Below are 13,079 nucleotides of genomic sequence, written 5' to 3' on the forward strand. Positions count from 1 at the left end.
AGATGACATGAGTGAACCAGAATCCAGACCCAGAGAGTCTTCATCTAACCAAAGTTCACCAGTAAACCCTGAAAATTACTATCACATTCGAGAGACGGAAAAGCGCTCCTCTAGAAAATTTAGAACCACGGCTTACACTTACAGGGTGAAGTTTAAAGATTTCAAGTCCGACGTACCATTGGAGAAAGCAGGCGGCTTCATCACTGAGATGTGGAATTCTTTGCTAACCACACTAAAGCGACAATGTCAAGCCAAAGAAGACGATCGCTTGAGACTTTCCATACATCACTACGGTTTGAAATCCCCTGTTTGGATCGAGTTTAGCAGCCAAGCAGAATTGACACTTTCCAAAATCATGGACAAGATTCAACACGTGCAACAATCCAACGACAAGTTTGACATCACCGATGGAAAAGCGACACTGTCTATGACCCACGTCTCTCCTCCTCAAGGAACCGGACAGTGCAAAAAGGTGTTATTGGTGGACGACCTTCTCAGCATTAAGCGTAGCCTCGTCCGAATTAACAACCCTCAAGACCAGATGTGTTTAACCAGGGCTATCGTGGTAGGACGAACGTATGCCAACAAGAACGACACGGCAGAATGGAAAAGAGCCTGGAAATTTATTAAACGATCGGCCCGAGCCAAACAGCAAAGTGAAGTAGAACTCCTGTTACAACAGGCGGGGCTATCCAAAGACACCTTGTGGTATTCCTGAAATGCAAAAAGTTTAAACGCATCGTGAAAAGTTCCAGTTGATGGACCCCCTGAACCCAAGGGATAGTTTGTACGGAGGAAGGACATACCACCTGTTTGCTGTACCATGCTGACGAAGAGAAAGGAGAAGAAATCAAATACTTGGACGTGTGTTCGCTGTATCCTTACGTATGCAAATGTTGTCGCTTTCCTGCAGGGCACCCGCAATTGCCGACGGAACACATCGACCTGGACCACATACGACAATACCAAGGATTGATCAAGTACAAATTCTTGCCTCCCACCATCCCGTGTTACCTCATCATTATCAAAGCAAACTGATGTTTCCCTTGTGCCGTTCTTGTGCCGAAACGTAACCAAAACCAGCCTTGTCAGCACACCCAGGAAGAACGCACCTTGACGGGAACTTGGGTTAGCGTGGAATTGTTCAAAGCTCTGGACATGGGATACCAACTGTTAGAAGTGTACGAAATGTACCACTTTCCAAATACACAACAATACCACAAGGGTGACCCAAGTCAGAAAGGCATTTTCGCAGACTACGTGGATGCCTTTTTAAAACTGAAACAAGAAGCCAGTGGCTATCCTTCTTGGTGTCACACTCCCGAAGATCAAAAGACATTCAAAGAGAAATACTGGGAACAAGAAGGCATCAATTTAGACCACATCGAGAAAAACGAAGGCAGGCGATCGTTTGCCAAAGTGATGTTAAATTGCTTGTGGGGCAGAATGGCACAACGACCGTGTTTACCCAAGACGGAATATTTGACAGAACCTTCCCGTTACTTCCAGATGATTGACGACAAAACCAAATACATGAAACACGTGGATGTCGAGGACAAGTGCATACGGAGTGTAAAGTGAAAGGATTGACTCTCAATTATCGCACCAGTCGAATGGTCAACTTTGGGGTATTGAAAGAAGATTTGCAGTCTGGAGAGGATGGAAACTTTAAAGTGACCACCCGTAAACCGCATAAGATTGTACGTTTGCCCTCTCACCAAATCGTCAGTCGACCCTTGGAAAAGCTGTATCAAATCGTGTACCAGAAGCGAGTGCGTCTTCCCAATCACTTCACTTTGCCGTACGGTCATATCGATATTGGTCAGCATATAAAAGGGACAATGTGCAAAATCGATAGTTCATTGTGACTACCAGGACGAAGCGAACAAGATGAATACTTTCAAAGAAACACAAAGCAAGTTCAGACAGGCACAATTCAAGTTTGGGGCCTCTGAAGTGGAATGCGATGCTGAGTCTTGCGATGTGAGCGATGCTGTACGCTGTGACCTCAGTGATGCAGTAAAGCATCATGGAAACTTTGTTCTCACTACCCCTATCATGGAACGTGATGCTGTGTGTGTCAAACCTGATGGATGCGAAAGCGAATGCCATTCGTCATCGTGGACACATTACTGGGTTTCATTGTAAATGTGGATGTCAACCTTCACGTCTACCACTCTACGGATGTCATCCAGCCATGAGCAAACTCCTGTCGATGTTACCCTACCCTCATCGAAACGAACCTGTGAAAGACGAATATTCGTTCCCTGTGCGTTTGCCTGAATACTGCAACTTTGAAAATCGTTTTCAATCGTTCAAAGGAAAATGGCCTAAATATCTGGGAGGACCGACCCCCGAAGAATTAGCCAGAGCCGGATTTTTCTACTTGGGCGAAGGGGATAAAGTCAAGTGCTTCAGTTGCGGTGTGTCACTTCACTGGGAACCACAAGATTCGGCCTACCTGGAACATGCTCGATGGTCTCCCAGTTGTCACTAATTACCTTTAGTGGGACGATATCAGCAATCCCTGAATGAATACCTTACAAGAGAACATTCTTGGCTTGCCTGTGGAGTTGAGAGAAAGGATTTACCGAGAACTGGTCAAAATACAAGTCAAACGTAAAGAACAATTGCATCCGTTACGTCACTGGTGTTTGAAGCACTGGTACCTGAATGCTATAAGAGGACTGATTCAGTTGAAAGTGTTTCATTGGTCAGACCTTCATCAACTACCCCGGCGTTCAAAGGATAGATTTGATACTGATGATTCTATGTACTACCAGGTAGACTTACTGCAACAAATTTTAGAGGAAGAAGACTTAAAAGATTACCAAAATCGTTTACAGAATGTCACCTTAGTGAAGGAGGAAACTTCTGAACGAACTGTAATGTGTAAGTTAGTGACTGAACGATTTAGATTTGCTACTGGAGTAAAACCATCTCTGACCAGACAGTACACTTATTGTCTCCGACAATAGTATGACCTATTCATGGATACTTTAAAAGAGAACATTCGTGCTTTGCCTGTGGAATTGAGAGAACGCATTTACCGAGAACTGGTGAAAATACAAATGAAACGTAAAGAACAGTTGCATCCGTTATGTCACCAGTGTTTGAACCACTGGTACATGAATGCTATAAGAGAACTGATTCGTGAGAAAGTGTTTCAGTGGTCAGACCTTGTTAAATACTTCGAGGTCACGAATGATCAACATGTTCGTGATTTTGGTTACTTCGAGATTCACTTACTGCAACGAATTGAGGAAGAAGAGTTGGAAGGATTACAAAACCATTCACGCAACATTTATCTAGTGGAAGAGGAAACTTCTGAACGAACTCTGGACTGTATGTTACAGTTTGGAAGATTTAAATTTCCAACAGGCGAACGAAGATCTCTGGGTAGAAATTACATTTATTGCCTCCGAAAAAGAGTATAAAAAAAGGCTGCCATGCCACGACTTTTGTCATAAGTGATTCAACAGATTCCGTGGAAGGAACTCAATTACAGTATTCAAACCGTGAATGATTGTGTGGTGTGTGTCTTAATGACTTGTTTTCTGGGATTTCGTTTACCAGCCAGTTCCTTGTGGACTCTTTACGAATAGTACTTACCAACCCAAATGGCCTTAAATGGTCAAGAGAGACTCATTTTGCTCAAAGCCTTGTGTTTTCATCTGGATATTTCTCGACCTCTACGGGAAAAGAAGATTCGTCAACTTTTAGCTACCGACGTGTATGACAGTGTGTGTGTAGCTTGTGACTTACACCCCCATTGGACAGATGTACGTGCCTGGAAAAAATGGGGTTTTGAGGCTTGGACCCAAGAAGTGGCTCAGTATGCTCGAGAGTTATCCAAGGAAAAAAGTCACTTTTCAACCTGTGTTAGTGCCAGTGCCAGTGCCAGAAGAATACGTCACCAAGGACAGGACTGTCATGGACATTCCTGAAAGACTCTTTCGGGAGGACACTTGTGTGACATTACCCCCTGTAGAACTTGTCACAACATTACCCAAAACATGTTGTACAGAGACTTATTTCTATTCCACTTTGATCGTTTTCATGTGCATCTTATCGTTGTACTTAAGCCTTTGGCTTTTATGTATTTTATCCTTTCGTGTTCATTTTTAAAACATCAATAATCGTGTCCTGAAAAAAGTATAAAAACTCTTGTCTTGTCTGTTTTCGTGTCACAAGTGACATTCCTGACACTATGGCTACCTCTACTGTCTCTGCTCCCTTTTCCTCCACTTTCAAAGTCATCGACGAACACTTAGATCATGCCAGTAGGGAGGCTTTGTATCTTCACAATCCCTATAACATGCTCATTGCTGGACCTAGCGGTTTAGGCAAAACCGAATTTGTCAAACGTTTGATCGAACATAAACATCATCTGATCGATCGTCCACCTCAACGAATCGTGTGGTGTTACACAGAGTGGCAATCGGCGTACAGCCTCTTGCAAGAAAGTCAAAGCGATTGCATCGTGTTTCTGGAAGGCATTCCTAACGAAGACGACGGAATCGTGTCTGACCCCCGTCAAACCCATTTGGTCATTTTCGATGACATGTTAAGAGAAGACGAAGAAGAAATTAAACTTTGGTTTACGCGCAAAGGGCATCATCATAATGCCAGTGTCATTTACATTACTCAAAATTTGTTTCAACAAAGTTAAGCTCATCGCACCATCGGTCTCAATGCTCATTACGTGGTCTTGTTTAAAAGTCCTCGAGATAAATCGCAAGTGCAAGTCTTAGCCAAACAGTTAGGAACGCCTTGGCTCACCCAGGCGAACGAAGATGCCACTCAAACTCCACATGCCTATTTACTCGTCGATTTGAAACCCATGACCCGCGATTATTTGCGATTTCGTAGACAATTTATTCACCACTGGTGTCAAGACGGAGGACCTGTCCTGTACATGTCTCCGTCCTCGACTTAACCCCAAAAAATCTATAAAAACCTCGGACACTTTTCGTCTTTCTCACACAGCGTCAACATGACGTCCCTTCAGTCACATCTTCCCCTCAAATTGATTCTTGCCTTATATGGCATCAGTCGCGAGAAAAATCCACAAATACGTGCTCGTGTCTTAGAAGAGTCTCAAAGAAGTCTTACGATGGTTTGCGCTTACAGCACGTCAATTACTGCAAGGTATCATTCAGATTCCTCATCAAACAAGACGCTTTTTTGATAGAAACAAAGCAGCTTTGACCCAACTGGCCGATCGACGCATCGACTCTCAAACCAAAAAGCAAATCATTTTAAAACCTGGAGGGAGCGGTACTCTAGGAGGTGTCATCATTCGCTCCCTCCTAAGATGGGATCCTAATGCTCCCAAAGTTCTCCCCAAGAAAAAAGCCAAACGAAGCCCCAAGAAGAAAAAGAGCAACGGTGTCAAGACCAGGTCATATCCCCGAAAAGAAAAGTCCCCACAAAAAGAAACAGGAGAAGTCCCCAGAGAAAGAAAAGCCCACAGAAAACAGCTTCTAGTCGCAAGAGAGGCACTTCGGCCAGGACTCAACCTTACATTCGCAAACCACGACCTGCGACGACGGTGACCGCGTCTCCAGTAGCCTCAGGTTCATCCACTTCTCCGTTGATGACACCATGGAAGCCCGTGTCTCCAAGAACTCCAGTGGAGACACCCTCCTCTTTAGTGGTAGTGGCAGCTACTCACAAAGTACCCGCTCTCAAAATCAAAGTCCAAGAGAGATCGGGCATGTTACAGAGTTTACTGGATTTGTCCAAGCAAGAACTGGATCGATTTAGTCCGTTGCGTACCCCTGCACGACGTGTAATGCCTGTCCTCAAGTTGATGCGACATGAAGACAATCAGTGACGACGCGTTCCAGTATAAAAAGGGCTGCGAACAAATAGGGGTATCAGTGTTTATGTGCTCCTGAAGAACCAAAGATGTCACCCCCCAGAAAACATCCCTCTTCTAAGATCAAAGGAAAGAAAAGGAAAGGACTGCCTCCTCGTTTAGTCACACATGGGGACATGTCTGTCCTGTCCAAAGCTTCTCTACCCATGCGAGAAAAACTCATTCAAACGGCCTCCAAAGATGTCATCGATACCGTGTGCGAATGTTGTTTGAACGTCTTGAAAGGCACGATCCATTTGTCCAAACACCTGAAACAATGCTTAGGCAAACATTGTATCGTTCTTCGCCGTATGGTTCAAAAGAAAATCCCCATTGGTCAAAAGAAGATGTTGGTCCAACGTGGAGGAATTTTGCAACTCTTGTTAGGACCTTTGCTGAAAGGAGTCTTGGTAACCATGTTGTGAGGACTCGTGGGAGCAAGATAAAAAGGACCTCTGGAGTCCCAAGATCTCAGAATTGACCCTTGACATCGAATGGAAGGACGAAAACTAACTTTAGTGCCTTACAAACGATGGATGGAATACCATCATTGGTAAGAAAAACGAACCCCGCATTTGCCTCCCAATCCCAGTTTGACTGAGATGTCCCAGTTACAACACGAATTGCAGTCGTTGATGGATCGCCAAGATTTGTCCGAAACAGAAAAATCGCAAAAGTACGGTCAACTCTTGCAACGACTGCAACTCTTTCATCAGAAAGCTTTAGGCGAAACAGCTCTACCCACTCTGAAAGATTTTAAGACCTTGATGAAAAGTCCTTCCCCACACCACCACTACCATCCCCAGGGGTCACGAGAGACGCTACCCCACGAAGGCCTGAGGAAGAAGAGATACGAGAAGTTTTTCAAACACCGTTAGCAGCTCCCATTTCTAGTAAGATTGCAGCATCCTTGTTGACCCCTTCCCCCACTCCCCAACGAGAGGAAATGAAAGCTTGGGTTAAAAAGATGATGTCCACTTCTCCTTCGACAGAAGTAAAAAAAAAAAAGGGAAACCAGATGTGAAAAAAGAAAAGAAGACCAAAGCCATTCCATTACCACCTCCATCACCACTAGCATCGACCTCTACTCCCGTGGCCCTCGTCACCCTCTTCGATGGCAAACGGACAAAGGTACCGAATTTCTGAACCAAGCTTTCCAAAAAGAATTAAAGAAACGTGACATTCATTTTTTTTACCACCGAGAATCCTGAAACCAAAGCCAGCATCGTGGAACTTTTTCAACGTACCTTGAAACAACGCATGTGGAAATATTTTACGCATCACCACACTCTGAAGTACATCGCCATCTTACCGCACCTGGTGCAAGCGTACAACCAATCTTACCATCGAAGCATTGGACGTGCCCCACAAGAGGTGACTCCCGACAACGAAGTGCTGGTTTCTCATCGCCTGTTTGGTACGTCACCCACGGGGGCTGTCCCCAAGAAAAGTGGAGTGTTGACCGTAGGAGATTGGGTGCGCATTGGTAAACCAAACGCACTTTCGACAAAGGTTACTTACCTAACTGGACGACTGAATTGTTTCGTGTCACTGGACGAGTGCATACCGTTATCCTGCAGTCTATAAATTGGAAGACATGAACGGAGAAGTGTTAAAAGGAACGTTTTATTTGCCCGAGTTACAACGTGTCACCAAAACAGAAGACGACGTGTACGACATCGAAACCATTCTCGAACGCAGAATCCGTAAAGTAGGCAAACGACGTGTCAAAGAAGTCGAAGTACGTTGGAAAGGATATCCACACAATTATGATTCTTGGATCGACGCTTCGCAAGTCATCGACTATAAAAAAAGTGACCATCATGCCCTTTAAAACAGCCTCAGCTACTGCTACCACTTCAGCGACCACTCCTTCACCCAGTTCTTCCCTGTAAGATTTACAGAAACAACCCTTGTGGGTGTGGTGTGGAGAACGTGTGCCTAAAACGCAAACCGTCTTTTTCTGCCAGATCTTTGTGGTGTATTGTGTCATCGGTGCAGCCATCGCCAATCTGAGTTTGCAACAAGGAGACAAACAATTGTGGACCATGATATGGAGCAGTTGCATCGGTTACCTTCATCCCAATCCCTCTCTGAAATTCTTCTCGAACGGGAACAAAGGAAATCTTGTGTCCAGTGCCAGTGTCAGTCACCACTCCAACAACAACAACACCATTTTGCATCCAGGTTTAATGTCGTGTTTCTTAAAGCTTGGAGAGTGCCAAAAAAAGTGTCACCCTTGAGTACCATAAAGTAGCTCGTCGCCTCCTGATGAAAGTTCCTGAGGGGAACAAAGTGTTGTCTATTTCATTTTGTCCTGATATGTTTGCCATGTTGGGCGGGACATGGAGATGAGAAAGAGAGTTGAGCAAAAAGGCGAAATAGTCATTTCCGACAACGATTCTTTTGCCAACATGTTTCGTGCCCCAGTAGAACTGAACCAATGACAGAACTTGATCTTTGTGTACTCCGATGTGGTGGAGTATAACGTGGTGGGACACACCTCCGTACCGATACTGCGTGTCATTCCTTTCAAAGTGGATTCTGCCACGAACGCTGACGAGGAAGGTGGAAACACTTATCACGTTCACCGCGAATTTGTACATCCTCACTATTTTCCCTTATTTGGACACAGTCAACATTGCTATAAAAGGAGATCTGGGACAAACTATTCCATTCAGAAAGGGAAAGTCACGGTGAAACTCCATTTCCGAAAACAGTTCTCTAACGACTTGTAAGTCATGTATCCAGTGTACCGGGGCGTTGCTCGACAGCGAGGACACGGTTTAGGAGATATGTTAAAATCAGCCTTTCGTTCGGTGGCTCCGGTGTTGAAACCGATGGTGACACGAGAATTGCATGCCTTGAAAAATGCGGCATTGAGGCAAGGCAAAGAATTTCTCCAAAATGTCATCATTGACAAACAAAACCCTAAAGAAGCATTATTGAGAGCAGGCCAAAAGGTCTTGCTGCAAACGGGCAAAGACATTTTGGGCCGACGAGAAACTCCTATAAATGCCCTGAACGCTACCGAGTCAGGCATTCCTACTTCCCTGACGAAACAGCAAGGACAAGGCAGAAAGTGACGACGAAGAAAACACCCTTTCACAAGACTTCACACTTCTAAAGCTAGAAAGACTAAGAAAAGAAGAACCGTCCGAGACTAAGACGTTTTCGATTATTAAGTTATTGAGAAACAGAAAAAATGATGCACCGAGAGTCTTGCGCCTGTTCCAAGTCTGAACTAGTTCTGTTTGCCATGCCACCCACCATGATGACGATGCTAGAATCCCAGTGGGTCGAATTTCATCCCGTCTTCTCTTTGACGGAGTCAGCTCCCATCGAGTTTGAAATCAAAGGGCAACCCGAATATTACATTGATCTGAATAGCAGTTACTTGTACTTGAAAGTCAAAGTGATCAAAACGGAGAACAATAATCCAGGAGCCGATGCTCTTGTAGCTCCTGTCAACAATTTCATGCATTCTTTGTTTAGCGAACTGGACTTGTACTTGAATAACAAACTGGTCAGCAGCAGTATTGTTACTTACCCTTATCAAGCGTACCTGGACAATCTTTTAACGTACAGAAAAGAAGCCAAGAACACCCATCTAGATGCTTGCATGGTATGGAGATCTGACAAGATAAACAAGTTTAACGACACAGAACTGTGAGTAGAAGATGGCGATCTTCACAATGTGGGCTTTAATGACCGTCGAAAGAAAATTCTGCAAGGACGTAGTTTAGAACTGATGGATCGTTTGCATTTGGACATGTGGTTATAAGAAAAGTATTGCTGAACGGTGCGGATATCCGCCTGACACTGAATCGTAGCAGTGCTGCTTTCCATTTGATGGCCAATGCTAACGAGTACAAAACCATCATCCAAGAAACCAGACTCTAAGTGCGTCGTGTGGAAGTGTTACCTGAAGTGGGAAACGATATCAGTCACACTTTTGAGCAGAACGACCGCCAAGTATCCGACTGGAAGAGTGGAAGTGAAAACGTTGACTATTCCTGCTGGACAGTGATCCATGAACGAAGATCTAAGCCAAGGACAGTTACCCAAACGTTTGATCCTTGCCATCGTCAAAAATTCAGCCTTCAACGGAGTACATAACGAAAACCCTTTCCAGTTTCAACATTACGACGTAGCCAAGATCGAAGTCAGTCGCGATGGCAAGACCTTGTGTACCCGACCTTTCGAACCTAAGTTTGGTGACAGAAATAATTTGAGATCGTACTTGTCCCTGTACGAAGTCACCGGACAGTTAGGAATCAACACCAGTCACGGCATTACGTACGAGGATTATGCAGGAGGCTATGCTTTGTGGGCTGTTGATTTCACTCCAGACCAAGGCAGCGACGAGGGACATTTCCACCCTATAAATTTCATCAGATTCGTGTGGAACTTCAGTTTGCGAATCCAATACCCCCAGATAACACAGTGAACGTCATCCTGTATGCAGAATTTGACAATACGATAGAAATAAACAGTTTGAGAGAAGTCATTCTAGACTGTTAGAAGCCATGGAAGAGTGTTATCCCTCTTTACCCAGTGGAGTAACTCTGGACATGGAAATGTGAGGAGACCGTGAAAGAAGAACCCCAAGACAAAGACGAAGTCATAATGATGAAATCCAGATGGCCAAAACAAGAAGCACATTTAGTAGGCTGTTTGCTACAGTCCTGGGAGATAAGATTAAGGAACTGATCAAAAAAGATTGCTATGGATGTCACAACGATCATCCCAGCCAAATTCAACACGATAAATGTCTGATGTTGAGTCAAGAAGAAAAATTGGCCGAGTATGTGGACGAAGCTTAGGGTCTCATCTTGAAAGAATTCGTGTTTGATGAGTGGTATAAAGGCTTGCGTAAATATTCTTGCCCTCGATTAACGCCTCTGGAGATCCGTCGCATATAAACTCTTGGACCAGGGTAAGAAGTCGGAGATAAACGCCTTTTACTTGTCAGACATTTTCCAAGAGAAAGTCAGGATCGAATTGATCACTTATTATCATCTGAAGAAAGAAACCCACACAAAACATGGATATCGGAGAACTTTATTACCCTTCGAACCACAGTTCGTACACTGCTTCTTGGAATTCTGTCGTATGTGCTAAAGATGAACTCCCTCATTGCAAACCTCAAGACCATCAAGCTTATGTGATCAACACGGACGACAGTCATCTCCCAGGAACCCACTGGGTAGCCGTCTACTTTCCTCAAGAAGGATGTGTGGAATATTTCGATTCGTATGGATTGCCCCCTTGGAAGACGACATCATTGACTTTATGAGAAGAAATGCTCAGACCACACGATTCAATAACGTGAAATTACAAGGCACAGATTCCTTGGTGTGTGGACAATATTGTGTGTATTTTCTGCATCATCGCAGTCTGGGATATTCTTTAGAACATTTAGTGACTTATTTTGATCGTCATTCTTCTAGAAACGATGAGAAAGTAGATCGATGGTTTTATGATCATTATGCTTATCTTTTGTCTTTAGCCAGGAAACGTAGTGTACATCAATGGCCCAATGACTTCCATCAGTGGAAATCACAATCTCATTCACAACGTTGTCAGCCATGTCCAAAATAGATAGCTATTTGAAGAAAAAATATGTCTGTTAGTTAAACTGAATGGTTAATGTTGAAAAAATTTGTTACTTGTTAGTTATGAGTTATTGGAATAAAAATGTTGTGTTTTGAAAAAATGCCTTTGTCGTTTGTTTTGCTATAGGTATCATGATTCATGCTCTTTGACTTCTCTCTATCCCTCACATAACACTAATTTAGCGGGTAGTCTCCAGTCTGACCATCCATTGTTGACTCCTCCTCCTACGAAGATGTGCTCAAGATTAGCGAAGCCTACGTCAATTTGCACCAAAGCCTGCAGCGATAGAGAATGTTAGAATGTTAAAAGTCACTGAAGACCTGATAGAAAAGCTGAGAAGAAATTAACAGGGAGAAAGAAGAATAGACAGAAGTACAGACTTCAGAAACAGCACAGAGAACAGAGAGAGCAGCAACAGCAACATCAGCAACATGAACCTGACAGGTTTTGTCGATTGTCGTGTCGACACCAAAGAGTTCTCCTTTTCTTTCCTGTGAGAAAGCCTGTCGTCACAGGAGGCCGCAATCTTAGAACCTAAAAGATTGTGTCATAACTCCTCGTTCACACAAAAAACAGCCCTTTTCAGGGCTACCCTATACTCTTGAAAAGAAATAAAATTCCATTGCCTGTGATATGTTAGAAAAAAATTAGAAGTGCGTCTATAAGCACATCATTTCTTTATTATGGCTAGAAAGTGTGACTCTTAAATCCTTCGTTTCAGTCAAAAAAATTTAAAATAGTAATGGTTAGTAAAAAAAAGTGAGTGAGCGTTTCTTTTAGGTCCGCGTGTTTTTAGGTGATGATGTAGGTAATAAAAGTTTTGGGTCTTAGGGGATGTTTTCCTTCACGTCCGTGCTTTTTATATAAATACCGAAACACTCGGCAGTCTGGCTACCCCTGTTGATTCGTTAACAGCTTAAAAAATGAGCAGCAGACTAGCGAAGATTGTGGAACTCCAGATGCATCTGGAATATGCCAGGCGCCTCCTGGATGAACTGGCAGCGGAGGCCATTGAAGAGAAAACTAAAATAGAAAATGAGAAGGAAAAGAAGAAAGAAAGAAATGGAGAAATAGAAGAAAGGGATCCTGCCTCACGTAATGATGAGGTCAAAAAGTGAGGTGAAGCCGATGGTGAAGACACCTCCACAGGTAGTCCCGGCACCAGCACAACAGCCGCAACCACAGGTAGCACCGGCACCAGCACAACAGCTGCAACAACCACAACAACAACATCCTCGGGCCTGGCAGCGCAGGAGAAGACAGAGGGAAGGTTACACTATTCCAGAGACAGAAGGTTGGGGTGCTGAGGCTGATCATCCAGCCTCTGCACTCCCAACCACAATGGTGAATTGGAAAGGAGACTGGAGTAGGAGATGTGTCTGCGGTGCCAGACCTGGGAGATGCCATCATTAGAGAGATGCATTTGGAGTTCCAGAAAAAACCCAGCCCTTTTCAGGGCTAACCAAAACTCGTCAAAAGAAACAGTAATCAATTTGCCAATGTGTGAATGTGGAGTAGTGTGAATATAAACACTCACTCCTTTCCTGGTTTGATTTTGTGTGTGTGTGTGTGTGTGTGTGTGTGTTTGTGTTTGTAA

This window comes from Sinohyriopsis cumingii, chromosome 15 (assembly GCF_028554795.1).
Source record: "Sinohyriopsis cumingii isolate HCF-2022 chromosome 15, ASM2855479v2, whole genome shotgun sequence".
Lineage (NCBI taxonomy): Eukaryota > Metazoa > Mollusca > Bivalvia > Unionida > Unionidae > Sinohyriopsis > Sinohyriopsis cumingii.